The 16485-nt window shown below is 40.9% G+C and overlaps 1 pseudogene; it reads left to right on the top strand.

The window, feature by feature from the left end:
* Positions 1-237: 237 nt before the first annotated feature.
* On the top strand, positions 238-14061 carry LOC143642347 (protein phosphatase 1 regulatory subunit 17-like; annotated as a pseudogene).
* The last annotated feature ends 2424 nt before the right edge of the window (positions 14062-16485 follow it).

Consider the following 16485-nt stretch of genomic DNA (forward strand, 5'->3'; position numbering starts at 1 on the left):
TTAGCAAATAAATCTGTGTGCCTCCATGGGTGGGTGTATGATCCATCTTATTTGGGCTTAAAGTTTCATACCTAAGTATAAGAAGCAGTCTTAAAAAATAAGATTGAGTTGGGAAATAATAGTTAGTGCTCAAAAAATATATTTATTTTATGAGTGAATGAGTGGATGAGCCAAAGGCACCCTTACGGACTGTTTCTTACACACCTGTAGTATAAGAAGCACACCCACTCTCCTTTGATGATGTCCACTGAGCAAATGCAGCCCCTGGAGCTCTCAGAAGACAGACTAGACAAACTAGACCCTCGTTACAGACACTTGGGTAAGTGCTCCACTGCGAATGTCACTCATGGAAGTCAGAAAGGGGTGTCTCTGCCGTACAGCTTGCAGGCAAGTCAGAAAAGAGGCCCCTGAAACCTGATGGACTGTGCCTTCTGGTGACAGCCAACACCAGCTGGATGGGCAAATAGCCATGGGTCTGTGGGGTCTGCCATGAAATATTAGCTGAAGCACTGGGGACAGGTTCATTAGAGTTAAAGAGAGAGAGAAAGAGGAAGCATTGTCCTCTTTTGTGGGTCTGTTTAGAGTCCCAGGCAAGGCATTTTTGAGGCAATAAATGGGATGTGGCAGTAGAGATTGTTTCCAGTATTTCCTGGCACACTTACACCCCATGTGCAGTGCCAATAAAATATTTCAAATATCTCTCTTTGCCTATCAAGACAGAATTTTAAATAGCCTTTTTCTGTTTTATTGTCAATGTGTTTCCTTTCCAGAACTGACTTTTTGCATAACCTTTGTAATGAAAATACCAGAAACATTTCTGCCTCTACCCATCTCTAACAATGAGACACTCAGACTTTTGATGGATGGGCCTTTTGCATATTTATAGCCTTTGTTTATGCCTCACCCGGTTATGACTCCCCCCTCCTCTTCCCACTCCCCATTTGCCATCAAGATATTTTATGTTCAGAATTTCTCCAAAAGTGGGGAAAAATGCAATTGAAGTTAAAGTATAAACTGAAGCAAATGTCTTGCTCTATGTACTTGTGCAGAGTAGTGCCTTAGGGTCAAATGGTGGCCCACACCCCTGACAGGTACATTGCCAGGCTGCACCCCCAGAGACCCCACAGCTGGGCAACACCCATTCTAGGCAACATTCATTCATTCAGTAATTCATTCATTCCTACCTATGGTATGTACAATATGGGAGAAATTAACTGTGCTGTGGGAGAACATGTTTTAAGAACTGCTCTTTTAACCAGGCATATGAAGACTCACAATTCCAAGAGCCCAGGTTTAATTCTGATCCCATAACCTGCCATCAGTGCCTCCTTCTGCCTTTTATTTGACATTTTGAACCTCATTTTCCTTATCTGCAAATTGGGGATTAATAGTACACTGTTTTGGTAGGCTTCTTTTGGAATTAAACAACCAGGAAAGTACAGGCAGAGATGAATCAGAAAAACTGCTGGCCAATCTTGTGTGCTGGAATGACATGGAATCACCTAGAACATAAGTGATACTCAGTAAAGGCTTCTTTACAGCCTTTTTATTGTATATATAAACTTCGTATAATCCGATGCCTCATACATAGTTTGACTTCAATAAATGTTTATTAAATGGAGATGATTGAATGAAATTATCAAAATCTTTTAGGTAAAGTAAATGTTTATTATTATGCATGTGACTGAGGAAAATAATGTTATTTGATTTGGGGGTTATGTATACTGACCTTTTGATAATACAGGCATACTAATGTACAGTTACCAAGTGATGGTGGTTTCCTCAGGCATATTGAATTTTCTAAAACAAAGGATAATTGTTTTAGAAATAGTTGTTTCCATTGTTTGCTCAATAAACCATAAAACTTGAAGGCAAGAGCAATCTACCTGTCCTTTTTATTCCTAGACTCTAGCAGGGCCTGGAATACACTAGGAGCTTTAATAAACATTAATTTTATAAATGAACAAATGACAGATCCACAAATGTCCAGATCCATAAACTAAAATGAAGAGATTTGACCTATTTAATTTTCAATGTTTCCAAGAAATTTACCTGAATATTTTACTGAAAAAAAGAAACAGAGAAGGAAAGAGAAAAAGAGGAGGGGAAAGAGGGAAAGAGGAGAGGGAGGGAGAGGCAGGGATCTGAAAGATCCAGTTAACCTCTGAATGTCCCCCATGTTCCTTCACATTTGTAGATCTAGCCAGACTGCATTCAGGTCATGGCTCAGAGTTTCCAGAGAGGACAAATAACCTGGTTGTTTTTGTGGAATTGGCTTCTTTGAATCCTAACAGAATGTCTCCTTACGCTAAACATGTTGGAGTCCATTCATTCAAACATATATTCAGCAAACATTTAATTATTGCTGCTAAGGAGATGAAAGACAAGATGCTATCATTAAAAAAGGGAAGAGAAGACCTGAACAAATCAAAACTACATCAGTAAATTCCTCACCCATCTTCATCTTCATTTCTAAGGCCAGAAGAGGCTTCCTGCTGATTCACGCTCAGGCTTCATCATTTGTCACCTTTAACAACTTTGAAGGTGTTACCTGAGCAAAAATTCTGTGACTATTCAGAAAATGAGAAAGGACACACAGGACTGGGGTTTGCATGGAAAGACTGACGAAGAGGGGGCCTTCCTCTGGGCCTGGTGGAAATTTAGGGGCTGAGCCCTGGCAGAGGGAACATTTTATTAAAACATGTGGAATATATCAAATGTATCAGATGCTTTGCTAACATGAGCAAACACACACACACACACACATTCACACACTGATTTAATATTGTCCTTGCATTAAGTATTGAGAGTCTATTAAAGTTTCTACAAATTAAGGCCACGCTCCCACAATTGACAAATGAGAAAGTTAGGACTTGGACGTGGCATGGCTGATTCTCATTCAACATGCACTTATTGAAGGGAGAGGCCATTAAGAATAAAATTGCATGAAAGCATCTACTCCCTAATGTCTGGGAAGATGCGAATAGAGCAACAGATTAATCATTGGGAGCAGTGAATGAGGGCTGGTGACAGAAGGATGAAGGCGAGCAGTAACAACCTTCAGGGGCCACGAGTGATGATCTGATGAAGTGAGGTAGCTGCTGGACTCCAAAGGCTCTCCTGAGGTCCTGAGGGGACTGAGAAAAAGAAAGAGATGCAGAAGAAGACAAAAGGGCTGGGGCTAGGATGGGAAATAGGAGATCTGCCAGGCCAGGGAAAAGAAAGATGAGTGGTGGAACCCCCGTGTGAACCATCAGGAGGACAAGACTGTCCCAAAAGCGAAAGAGAGTCGGGAATTTACTGAGCACCCCAGGGAAACTTCCCAAGATCAAGGGAGCTGCAGATTCCATGCTGACCCTTGCGGTGTCTAAAGAGAGCAAGCCTTGGGCAAAGGAAATTGAGCATTAGTACAGGAAGCCTACCCAGTCAGAAACCCATGTAAACCCATGCTGAGATCTCCCCAACCATATTTTGAAGTTCTTCTTTGTCTTGCTTTTCAAATTCTCTTAATTGGGGGTTTCACAGAATTCCAGTTTTCATTTCTCTCTATTCTAGTCTGTACTTGAGTAGACCATTCTGTAAGTCTACTCAAGTTCTCTGTGGAAGAGGCAAAAATAATAAACATTTTTCTTTTTCAGAACAAATGACCTCTGCTCCCAGTGTGGGACTAACCCTTACTCATGTTATATTCTTCTTCTTCTTTTTTTTTTTTTTTTTGCTTCATATCCTGTCAAAAGCAGATGATCTTTCAGAACAGTTCATTAAGGACTGTGATCTCAAAAAGAAGCCAAGAAAGGGGAAGAACACACAGACAAACCTGAATGTTGAGTCAGACCAAAAACAACCAAGGAGGAAAGATACACCCGCCCTGCACATCCCGCCTTTTATACCAGGTAACGGACAGCGCAGCCACCTCCCACAGCTGTGAAGGGGAACCACCTCCACTGGACCATGTTGGTCCTAACACATTTCTCTTTAAATATTGGGTATTTAAATAAAATAATAGTGGATTAAAACAGAACTATATTTAGAATACAGTATTTTTCACTCACTGAGAGTGGACTTTGGGGACAGAAAGTCATGCTCTGCTCCAGTCATCGGGGGTCCAGCTGATGGGCTCTGATATTATCAACAGACAGTGAATAAAGCCACCACAAACTTCCAAAGCCATCATGCTCATCAACATCCAGCAGGCATAAGGCATCAGAAAGGAGGATTAGTGGGGAGATGAATGTGGGTCAATCACAGGACATACCTGACTACAAAGGAGGCTGGAAATATAATCCGCTCCATGCCCAGGAAAAACATGGAGCAGTTTGATGAACAACTAACATGTCTCTCTATGAGACCTTAGATGTGACATGTGACACTCCCTTATGCTCAAAAACTTTATTTGCTTGGTCTCTTTTTCCTTCACTCTTGGTCATTTCCTTAATGTCATTTCTATTCACAACATACTTTGAGGGGGTACAAAATAAATGAAACATATTTCTATGAAGGAACTTTCATATGTGTAAGAAATAACAGTCCAGACACACCTGAAATCTGTAGTAAGAAGAAACATCACAGGCTGGGATGGAACTCCATTGTAGAGCACTTGCCTAGGATGCCTGAGACCCTGGGTTTGATTTCCAGCACTGTTAGTAAAGGAAAAGGAAGGAACATCAAAATGGAAGTTCTAATTAAGAACCAGGGAAACTGGGTCTGGGTAGTGAGTTCTGATTTTTAGAGCATTATTAAATGATGGAGAAAATTTTCACCTGCAGAACAGAGGTGAGAAGGCAAATAGGTGAGGTAGGGCAATAATTAAGGTCTAAGGGTGGAAGTGTGAGGCACAGAACTTGCAGAACTGAAAATGACCCCCCGGCTAAGGAAGATGAGCTTTGGAGAAAAAAAAAAATCCAGGCTCAATCCCCGTGCAACACCTAGGAAATGGAATAAATTGAGTCCTTTCTTTATCTCACCTATCATCTTAGGTAGATCATGGTGGTGGTAATACTAAATCCCTCAGGGATTTATGAGGCTAAAATGAAATCAGGCATGCAAACCCCTTTGTATAGAGGATGTTCCTAGTGCAGTCTGTGTAAGTATTATTCTTACACTAAGAAAACTTCATTTATTAAAATAAGTTTGGGAAAGCAACCTTGACTACCTTCACCAGGTGTATGTGCTGTGTTTATGCACAACCCTTCTATATGGGATATGTTCACTTGACCCTGCTTCTGTCTCTCTGTTCCCCTATTCATGCAGGTGTGATTTCAGAACATCTACTTAAAAGATATGATGCTCAGGACAGACATCCTAAGGGCAAAATAAACCTAGCTCTTCATAACTCTGACCTGGAACAGAAAAGGCCAAGGAGATAAGACACACCTGCCTTGCACGTGCCCCCCTATGCAGCAGGTAAAAGAGCAGGAGGTGGTGGGAATGGATCGGGAGCCTGACCATCTGGAGGTGCCAGGACATGGCCTTTGTCCTTGCCCAGCAAGCTCGGTCTTGCCCAAGTGCTCTAGGGAGGAGTCACATTTACTGCTGCCTCTCAGATTTATCTTCATTGGCAGTTCCCTGGGGGATGACCTGGAGATGCCAAAGGCTTGGAGATTACTCCTGCTTCAGCAGAGCTGGTCAAATTCACTGAGCCAGTGAAACAGAAATGTCAGTGGGTCCTTGAGAACTGGTGAAATACCTTTCCCCATCTCAAGTTGATCGTGTGTCCAGTAACTGATGGCTGATCCTCCCAAGTCACATGGACTCATTGACCAAGTTCTCAAAATAGGAGAGAGAGAAAGGGAGGAAAGAAAGAGAAATGCAGAAATATTGATAGCTATCTTATTATGTATGCAATAGAAAACCTTACTGATCTGTGTTTATAATCCAGGCTATAAGGGAGACTCTGTATGAGGTATAGTTCTTGTCCCTGAGAACTTTATATGCAAGTTAGGAAATAAAATGTGTACACTCATGATGATTAGAGTGTGAGACTGTGTGTGTGTGTGTGTGTGTGTGTGTGTGTGTGTGTGTGTGTGTGTGTGACAGAGAGAGAGAGAGAGAGAGAGAGAGAGAGAGAGAGAGATGCAGATGGTTTTGTATGGAGAATTGCAAGTGGGAGATGTACTGATATTTACTGAGAACCCACAAAATGTTAGATATGGCTTGTATCATGGATTTTAAAACGTTTACTGAGTAATGTAACAGAGTAGCTTTTACCTCCCTTTATAGAAGAGAAACAGAGAGACAATCTAATTCACTTGTCAGACAGTTTAAAGTCTTACCTGGATGAGATGGATAGATGGAAGGATGGATAGAAGGATGGCTGATTAACTGGTTCGACTAATGATAGAATGACCAGATAAATAAGTGAATCAATCAAGGTTAAACACTACTAGGTAGAACAGCTGGAGTTCAAATCCAAGCCTCTCCGGCTTTAACCAGGTTTTTACTATACTATGGGGTGGTTTGGACTTCTAGCATCATATGAATGCAGAAGTTCCACTTTTGGAAGGAGATAAGATTTGATTGTTATTAAGAGTTTTCCATTGTTTAATTTTTTTTGAGGGGGTACTGGGGATTGAACTCAGGGGCAATCGACCACTGAGCCTCATCCCCAGCCCTTGTTTCTTATTTTATTTAGAGACTGGGTCTCACTGAGTTGCTTAGCACCTCACTTTTCCTGAGGCTGGTTTTGAACTCTCCATCCTCTTGCCTCAATCTCTTGGAATTACCAGTGTTCACCACCACACCCAGCATTCCATTATTTAATTTAATAAAGTAGGAAAAAGACATCTCAGAAAAAGACACCATGACAAAAGAGGTCAGGGCCTTTAGATATTCAGGCAAGCTAGAGGGACGAGTCCCAAGTTCCATGAAATTTGTGTTCTCTGTCCTTCCCTTCCTTTCATCCCACTCATCCTCTCTTTCCAACTCTTTTTTTTTTTAAGAGAGAGTGAGAGATGGGGAGAGAGAGAGAGAGAATTTTAATATTTATTTTTTAGTTTTCGGTGGACACAACATCTTTCTTTGTATGTGGTGCTGAGGATCGAACCCGGGCCGCAGGCATGCCAGGCGAGTGCACCACCACTCTAGCCACATCCCCAGCCCCTCCAACTCTTTTTTCCTTTCATCCATCCTTCCTTCTTCACCACTTACCTACTTACTTGTATATCAAAATGTATGTGACCCCACCTGGTCATGTTTAGCAGTATTTCTCCCCAACCCCACCCCACACACACACTTATATCCACACCCATTTCTAGTAAACAGCCTTTCTGAGCTCTGACTACATGTAATCTTTTAACATAATAAATTATAATGATAACACAAGAAGTTTAGAACAGGCAGAAGTCTAATCCTCAAACAACCCTCAGTATTTTAATGAATATTTATTAAATCCTTGCTGTGTTCTAGGCACTAATACTGCAAGAAAGTCAATCATCATAGAGTTAGCCAGACACCATAGTGCATGTCTATAATCCTTGGGAGGCTGAGGCAGGAGTTCAAAGCCAGCCTGAGGAACCTAATGAAGCCCTATCTCTAAATAAAAAATAAAAAGGGCTGGGGATGTGGCTCAGTGGTAAAGTGTCCCTGGATTCAATCCCTGGTATCAAAATATTAATCATAATCATAATCGTACAAACAGACAATAGAATCTCTCCTAGGGATAAATGCTAGGAAGAAAAGTAAAGGTGGGTATGGAAAGAGGGAGAGAGCTAGAGACTGCTTCCTGAGTAGGGATGCAGGGAAGACTTCTCTCATGAGGGGACATTGAAACAGAGACCTGAATGGGGAGTGTGGGAGAGTACATGGGAATAACTGGGCGAAGAGTATTTGAGCCAAAGTGATGAGTTCAAGTGACCACAAATGGCAAAGTCTTCAGCCTTTACTCCCTCAGTATTTATTGAGAACCTACTATGCGCTAGGCACTGTTGGGAGTGCTAGACATACATTAGAAAACAAAACTTAAAAAAGTTTTTGTCTTCCCCTTGTGTATATTCTAGGTAGGGGATTATAATAACTAAATATTTGGTCCTGGAGCAGAATTAACACACATTTTCCAAAACTCACTCACAGGTAGGCAAATTGTAAACCACGAGATAACTCACTCAGAGAGAAGGATGGTTCCCATGACTCCTTGTATCACTTGCCTGGGCAGGATCTGCATTAGCCTCTTCCTTCCCTCATTTGTCTTTTACTTCAGTCAACAGAGGTTGCTGAGCACAACTCTCCTACCTCATGCAGGACTTGAAGGAAGAAGCCACTCTCCAGCCTCTAACATGGAGAGCAAGCCAGGGGCAAAATCCTTTCTTTTTTCACAGTAGATTTGCTATTGGAAAAGGAGTACAGAGACCTTGGTGTAAATGACTTAAGAATAATAGCCAATAGTTACAATTTATCCATTCCAACACTTAACCAAAGGAAGAAGGAGTTGTTACATGGTGATATTTCCATGGTAGAGCTGCATTCGTTGATGCAATAATAAAATATCTGATAAGTCTTGCATCAAAGTAATTATTTTGACTTATGTAACCCAGATGAGCAAACTCTGATCCATTGCCATGATTTTTTTTCCTGTTTCCTATTAGTCTACTCATTCTATAGGTTTTGCTGCAATATGGGAAATTCTACTTTAGAATTGTGTATGACTTAAATTGATTTTCTTGTTTTTTTTTTCTTTTTTTTGCCTCTGTTAAATATTTCTGTCCTTAAATCAAATGAGAAGGAAAGAAAGACACAGATTATAACACATGCTTTCTCATTTGCAAATAAGGGACAGAGTGAGGCAAGGTAGTGTGGCGCATATAGACAATTCTCAGGAGAAATGGACTAAGGATGGGTGGGAAAGTCTACTCCTGCTCAGCCATGCTGCATTCCCAAATTTACTGACCCTCAAACTGACATATATTTTCCAGGTCCCAGTGACCTCAGCCAACTCAAAGCCTCTGTTAACCCATTTTTTCAAGTCCAAGATGGCTTTTTCTTTTCCAAACTAACTCTCTACTGGACATGGGCATGCAAATACCCAAGACTCTGCCATTGTTGTTAGTATGGTCTTTTGTTCTCATTACTGTTATTATACCTGTTATGTAAATTGACCTACATCAACAACTTGTTTGCTGAATTCATGAGGACTGGGTTGTGATTCAATCACCTCATGTTTCTGGTGTTGACCTTGATATCAGCCAGTCCAATCCTTTCTATATAGTAGTGCTCCATAATTATCTTCTGATTTGAAATTCTACCTGTCAATCATGATTCTGCAGTACCTGAAAGAGACTGATTATTTTCTACCCATTCTTGTGTTTATTTTACTTCCACAGAGTTAGTAGAAAGAAAAAAAATACTTACATGCAGGGAGCCATCTGACTACATAAAATTTTGCATGGGCTTTGAAGGCAAGAAAACTCTAGATTTTATTTTCTTCTCCTTAGTACCTTCAAAGCTCTGAAAAATGAACACAACTAAGAACTTTTTTTATTTCATCCATTCCTAAAAGGGGGGCTATAACGGCTATCTCAAAGCACTTAGAACACTTTTAAATAAAATGTCAAAGCACTTAGCAGAGCTTTTGGCATATTGAAAGTCCTCAATAAATGTTAGTTCCTCTTCATTTTCTGTTTAATCTTATATTCTTTGAGATAGGTCAAACAATATCTGAAGATGAGAATTCTCCTACTTCGTGCAAACCTGCTGATTCAGGGAACTTCCAAATTGATTGAACTCTGATCTCTTGGCAATGGATGTTGCCTATATGCCACTACCTAAATCCCCAATCAACAGCTTCCCCATTGAAACAAAAATGTTTATCAAATACTGCAGCATGTGTAAGGGTTGGAGGGGTGCTGTATGGCCATAGCCTCGACACTCATTATGGAAATTTTTGAGTCAGCAAATGTTTACATTTAAGTATGTGCAATTATAGATATTGTTGTATGATTCTAGCTTTTATTAGCATATTAGCTGAAGTACTCTGTTTTTGAAGAGCCTTTTAGTATCTAAAGATTTGGCAGTAATCAAAATGCTAGTTAAGCTGATAAGGATAGCGCCTTCGGCAGATGTGCAGAAAAACTCATGTTGATTCTAATGAGGGTGTCGGGAGGAACTCACAGACAAATGCACCCTGGAGACATCTCCTCTCATTAGCCCTTGGCAAGGGAACACTGGACATGGATTCAATCTCCCTTCTAAGTCTCTTGCTAACCACCGTCCTTCTCCTAGGTTAATGAGCTCATTTGACAGGCTCCAACTGCCAGAATAGCCCCTCAATAGGGTATCTCAGGCTCCCTTGCCAACTCCAGGCTTGCTCCCAACTTGGTCCACAGTCTGCCAGGACCCCCATCTTGATGATTTCATGGCAGGGAGTGCTGGTGATTGGTCAGGACCAGGTAACCAAGTATTGCTTAAGAGAGAAGGAAGTCTTGAGTTGGGGTCTGTAGCAAATGGAGCCAAGCATAGCTTGGCTAGAAGCATGAAAGAGGAACCTGATGGAAAACTGGTCCATAAACTGTGAACATCTGGCAGTCTAGGGGAACCAGACATTAAAATACAAAGGAAAGGGACTGGCTTGTCCTTTGAAAGTGACACCTCCTCTGTCTTGCTTGTAATAACATATTTTCTAAGATGGTTAGTTAGGACAAGGGGGTGCCTTCTCTTTGGCTCCTATAGGTCAGAGGTACATGTCTATAATGTGGATGATCAGTTGTAGATGGTACTGTACATGGGATCCTGCTCAAAAATAGCTCACTGCAAGGCTGATTGCCCCTCAGAGACCCAGGACTCACAGCTTTGGTCTTAAAACACACCAAAGTCTTACAAGCAGTCAACTTCCCTAAATTCTTCTCTAAAGAGAGAGGGAGGAACTGAGGTTTGCTGAATCCCTGCTACATCCCAAGTCTTGTACCAGAGGGTTGACTGCCCTCTGAGAACCTCCAGGGAATATGGATGTATTTGCCTAGTGTTTCCTACAATGTGGAAATAGTCTAGCAATGTTTACATGAGGTCTTACTACAGCATGAACAAGCGCAGGCCTAACTCTCTATTGTGAGGCATCACATCCTGTGGGAAATACACAATTTTTCTCCAATTATACAGGGGAATCAACTAAGATTTACATAGGTTATTTGAGCTGGTGTTGAATGATCACCAAATTCAAAGCTGTCTGGCTCTAGAGTATACCTTCCTTCAATGACACAGCTCTGCTTCCCCCAAGAGAACAGAGCATCAGGAAGAAGTCAAACCAGACCAGTGCATCTCATAGCCAGGTCATTTTCAAATCACCAAAGCATCAAGAACAACAATGCAGTGGTAACATATATATATATTCCTGATTTAAAGCTCATCCTGAACAATAATATCCATGAAGTCAAGATTTTGATGAGCTCCTATGTTAGCTTTTTGTTACTTTGACAAAGTACTTGAGAAAATTAAAACAAAAGGAGGAAAGATTCAGTTTGTCTCACAATTTCAGAGATTTCTGTTCTTGGTCCTTGACTCTGCTGCTTTTGGGCCTGTAAAAGCAGAATATTATGCCATGAAGGGTGTGGTGCAATAGAGCGACTCACCTCATGATGGCCAGGAAGCAGAGAAGAGAAAGAGAGAGAGAAGAACAGGAAGGGGCCAGCATCCCGATATCCTCTTCAAGGGCACACCCACAATGACCTAACTTCCTCCCACTTGGCCCTACCTCCTAAAAGTTCCATCTCCTCCCAAGAGTGCTGTAAGCTGGGGAACAAACCTTCAATACCTGGACCTTAGGGGGGACATTTAATTAAGCTCCAAATCATAACATATAACTTTATTATAAAACATTAAAATTACTGTTTAGCTACACAAGTATAAAACAGTGGTTCACATCATTTTTTTATTTGGTATAATTATTTATACATGGCAGTAGAATGCACTTTCACACATCATACATAAATGGAGAATAACTCTCATTCTTCTGGTTGTACATGATGTAGAATTACACTGATCATGAATCATATATGTGCATAATATAATTAATGTCCTATTCATTCTACTATTCCTCCTACCTCCATACCCCTTCCCCTCCCTTCACTCCCCTCTGTCTAATCTAAAGTACCTCTATTCTTCTCTAGCTCCCACCTTATTGTAAATTTGCATCCGCCTTTCAGAGAAAATATTCAGCATTTGGTTTTGGGGACTGACTTATTTCGCTTAGCATGGTTGTTCACTTTCAACTTGAAATTACCTCATGTGCTCCTGTGGGTAGGCCACTCCACTTTAGGAAGCATCAGCCTTTATCATTTAGAAGGTTTCTCCTATCCTTGAAATCCCAGGACCTCCCCACCCCCCAACTTTTGGCCCAGATTCTCATCTTCCTCTATGTCAAGGATACCCAAAGTAACCACAAAGCGTACCAAGACCTGGGAATATAAAGGCTCTCACCCATTTTGAATCAACCTACATGGAGCTTAATATAAAGACATATCCAGGAAGGAAGGATGAAAAGTTTCAGAATTCAACATAGCTAAACCTACATTCCCCTACTAGGCTATCTTAAATTCAAATAAAAATCCAATCCTCCATGTAGCTGGTATCAGAGAGAATATCTCCTACTGTGTTTCATACGTGATTTATGCAAAAGCTTTAGTTCCAGCCAGACTCTTGAAATTGTTTTTCTCCTCCAATAAATATTAGCTAATTGGTAAGGAACCCATCAGAACAAACTAGGAACTAAATCAAATGAATAGTCATTAAGATTACCACATAGTTTTCATTAATTTGCCATTGTTGAATGGAGTCCAGTGCTATAGAAAGGCCTCTTGTGGTGCTCAGCTTCTCCCTCAAGTTTAGATCTTTATGAACTGCTTCATGGACTGGAGCCTCTAATTACGAGAAGAAGGAGAGAGGGATCCAAGGCAAGGGTACAAGACTCAACTGGGGGCTGGAATGGGAGGACAGGACTGGCCTCAGTCACAGTTCCACTGTCCTTTGTTAAAAAATGATCCTACTTGACCCTTCATAGGGTGAGCAGAACTATTCTGACATCCTTGGCTGGACTTTTCTGAGCTAATCAGCCCAGAAAATTGGGCTCAGAAAAGAAATTCAGACTTCTGAATTTCATAGACCAGAAAATTCTTTAAGAACAAAATACCATGGGGCCCAACAGAGGGATAGCAACTTATTTATTTTATTTTATTTTATTTTTTGAGTAAGAATGAGAAGAAACAATCATCTAACATGTCTAAAATTTTTTAAAAGAAAAAGATATTTTAATCCTCCAAAGAAGGCAAAGAGTTGTCTCAAAATAAAGAGCCCCTTTTAAATTATAGCTATACAGTTATATGGAAAAACTCACTACATTTTTCTTATTTTCCCTTTTTGCTCTAAACTATGTGACCCTCATCATTTCCTGGGATTAATATTTGGAAATGGCATGTGCAGCACCTTGGCTTAATATTTTCCCTGGTTGTTGGTAAAATATTTCAAAGATTGATTTTATGAGGATGACCAGTTGACTTGGGGGGTGGAGGTGGGGGGAGGGAGAAAGAAAAAGAAAAATGCATTTACTTGTTCACAAGTATGATTCTTTGCTAAGTGGGTTATATTTACCTTAGTTAACCCAATAACACTTTATAATAAGAAGTAGTGTTCTCATTTTACATATGAGAAAATTTAGATTTTCTCATATGTAAAATGAGATTAAGAGGGTGGCTGAACTAAGCCCAGTGCAATTAAACTCCAAAATCCCATGTTTTCCATCCTACAGTACTGCAGGCTTAGGATCAGAAACCAAAGAAAGAAGGTGAAGTTGTCTCTGACTCCCAGGCTTTGCATCCCCTTGCACCCAGAGTGGTGTCCTCATTGAGCACCTTGGGAAGGCCAAATAAGGCCACCCAGTACCCTCTCCCTCAGCACAGATGCTAAATGTTTCTAGGTTGCTGAGCTCCTGTTTCTGCACTACAAGGTTGTCTAATATCTGAAGCCGAGGCACTTAATTGCAGCTCTGTGCTTTGTTTTGCAGGTGTGAGACTGCTCAGGGACCAGAGACCCAAAGCGATTGTGGAAGATGATGAAAAGGATGGTGACAAGATAGCTATTTAAAGATATTTCCCCTGAGATCACTTATAAATAGGTTAGATTGGTTCCCTATGGTGACCTAGGGAAAAAATAGACTTGTTTCTGTTCACATTTTGTCCTAGTCTGACGTTCAGATCTAGACACCTCCTCCCCAAGAGACATACTACATCAGATTGCCAGTCACCTCTGCTATCTTTTTTTTTCTTTCTTGAGTCTGGTTTCTATTCCAACTCCTTACATTTTCATTTTCCAATGCATGGAAAAAGAAACAGATCATCCCAAATTAGGAGTTAACAGGGAAAGCTTGGGGATTCCATTTCTTCATCTTCTGGATCAATTCATAGAGCAGAGAACATGGATACCAAGGGGATCCTTTGTGGCTGGTTCATCTGTGAGTCAGAACTTACCATCCAAAAAGGCGAGAACTACCATTAAAAATAAGAAAAGTCGATATTGAAATCATCATACTTCAGAGTGAGAATATGGAAGCTCTGTGATTTCCCTAGTTCCAACAGTTTATTAATTCCTTCTGTATTTCTGTTCCCCTCACAAAAAGGAAAAAGATGCAAGACAGCTGGAAATAAAGGTACTTCTATCCACATCTCTATGCCCTGGTGCATTTGTCCTGAAAGCACTACTTACAAAGAACAGAGGTTGCAAAAGAGACTCCCAAATCTTGGTTTTGGTTTGGTTTGGTTTGGTTTGGAAATGCTTGAATTAGTTGTTAATATGTAACAACCCAATCAGGAGAACTTGCACAAAATTCTAGATTTCCAGATTCTCTTGGAAAAAAAACATCTCAAAACTGGTAACTTTGGGTCTGACTATAATCGTGGACCTCCAGCAGGAGCTGACCACTGGATGCCTTTGTAGAAGAAACTAGGTTCCCAATTGGCTGTGGGCTATGTTCTCACACACTGTGTTTACCTCCAGCCTTTGCATGTAAGTAGAGAGCCCAGTAGCAAGGACCTGCATCTTATTCCCTACCTTTGGATTCCAGCACTCCATTCCCATTATGAACACCTCAATCCTAGTGTTGAGGGAGGGAAATAAAGTAATCAGGTTGCTGGTTGCAGCACAAATAGTTAAACAACCTTTAAGAAGCCAAAGCAGGGCTGGGGTTGTGGCTCAGTGGCAGAGTGCTTGCCTAGCATGTGTGAGGCACTGGGTTCAATTCTTAGCACCACATAGGAAAATAATAATAAATAAAATTAAAGTTATTACAACTAAAATATTTTTTAAAAAGAAGCCAAAGCAATTATAGGTATGTGACTAGCAGGATTATATCACTACCAATAGCCACTTTTATCAAAGGATCCTTATCCAAAAAGCATACATGCACTCTTGCCCTGTCTGATTTGCTGTATAAACATATCCATAGGGTATAATTGACAACTTCTAGTCTCCATTATTTCTGACTTCCTGAGGTAGGGTGACTGTGTAGAAACAAAGATCCTGGTTCCAGCCGTAACTGAGCAAGTCCCTGGGGCTGAGTCTGGCTCTTTTTCTTGAAAATAAGGATAATAATCTTTGCTTTTCTTTCTTTATAGTTTGAGAATTAAATGAGACAATGTGTGACAAAGAGCTTTGTAAGCTAAAATGCCCTCTCCACCCTCTCCAACTGTAGCACAGGAGAATGTGAAGACATCTTCAGAGCATGGACTGTGCCCTTTCCATGTTCGAGTCCCCACTGCCTGGGTGTTGAATGGGGAGGAATTTTGTAGAACTGACTCAACGCACTTAAAGAAGGATTTCAAGTAGGGAGACCTGCTCACTTTCCACAGTCTTCACTGAAAGACCAGCCCTCTCCTCCTCTGTGGTCCAGTTCCAGCCTCGAACCAGGCATACTCAGAATGGGAGGGACCAAACCAACCTAACCATAACCAACCCTCACATGCTGGGGTGATTTGGATGGAAGTCACTAAGTGGAGAGGATATGTCACATTCCTCTACCAATTGCCTGTTATCTACAAGAAAATGCAGGCAGGATATCACATTGATAAGAGGAACTCAAGTTACTTTGAAGGGAGAGACTTTTGTAATTCTTTTCACAGACCAGATTTTGGAGGCAAGGATAATTCTGTGGTTAAGGATCAAATTAGAACCTCTGAGCGTGGGCTAAAGTGATAGAGTTGTCATGGCAGTGGAGAGTTGGAAGTCAGATGTCATCCTGTGGTCAGCCAAAAGTCAAGAGGTGGACCTGATAGGTTTCCTTGGAAACTTCTCTGGGATCCCCAATAAAATGGGAGTGCAGGACAGGACATTGTAGCTCTCCTCTCTGAGAGGACCCACTCTCTCCCTTGAGAGTGTCCCCTTCCCCTTTTCCTATCCCTTTAATAAACTCATTCTTGTTACTCTGAGCACACATGTCTAAAATCTTTCTTACTTGTTCATAGGATTCAGGGTTTGAAGGGGGGTCTTCATGCTGCCTCAGTTTCCTGGAAGGTC

The sequence above is a fragment of the Callospermophilus lateralis genome, chromosome 11 (assembly GCF_048772815.1).
Source record: "Callospermophilus lateralis isolate mCalLat2 chromosome 11, mCalLat2.hap1, whole genome shotgun sequence".
Lineage (NCBI taxonomy): Eukaryota > Metazoa > Chordata > Mammalia > Rodentia > Sciuridae > Callospermophilus > Callospermophilus lateralis.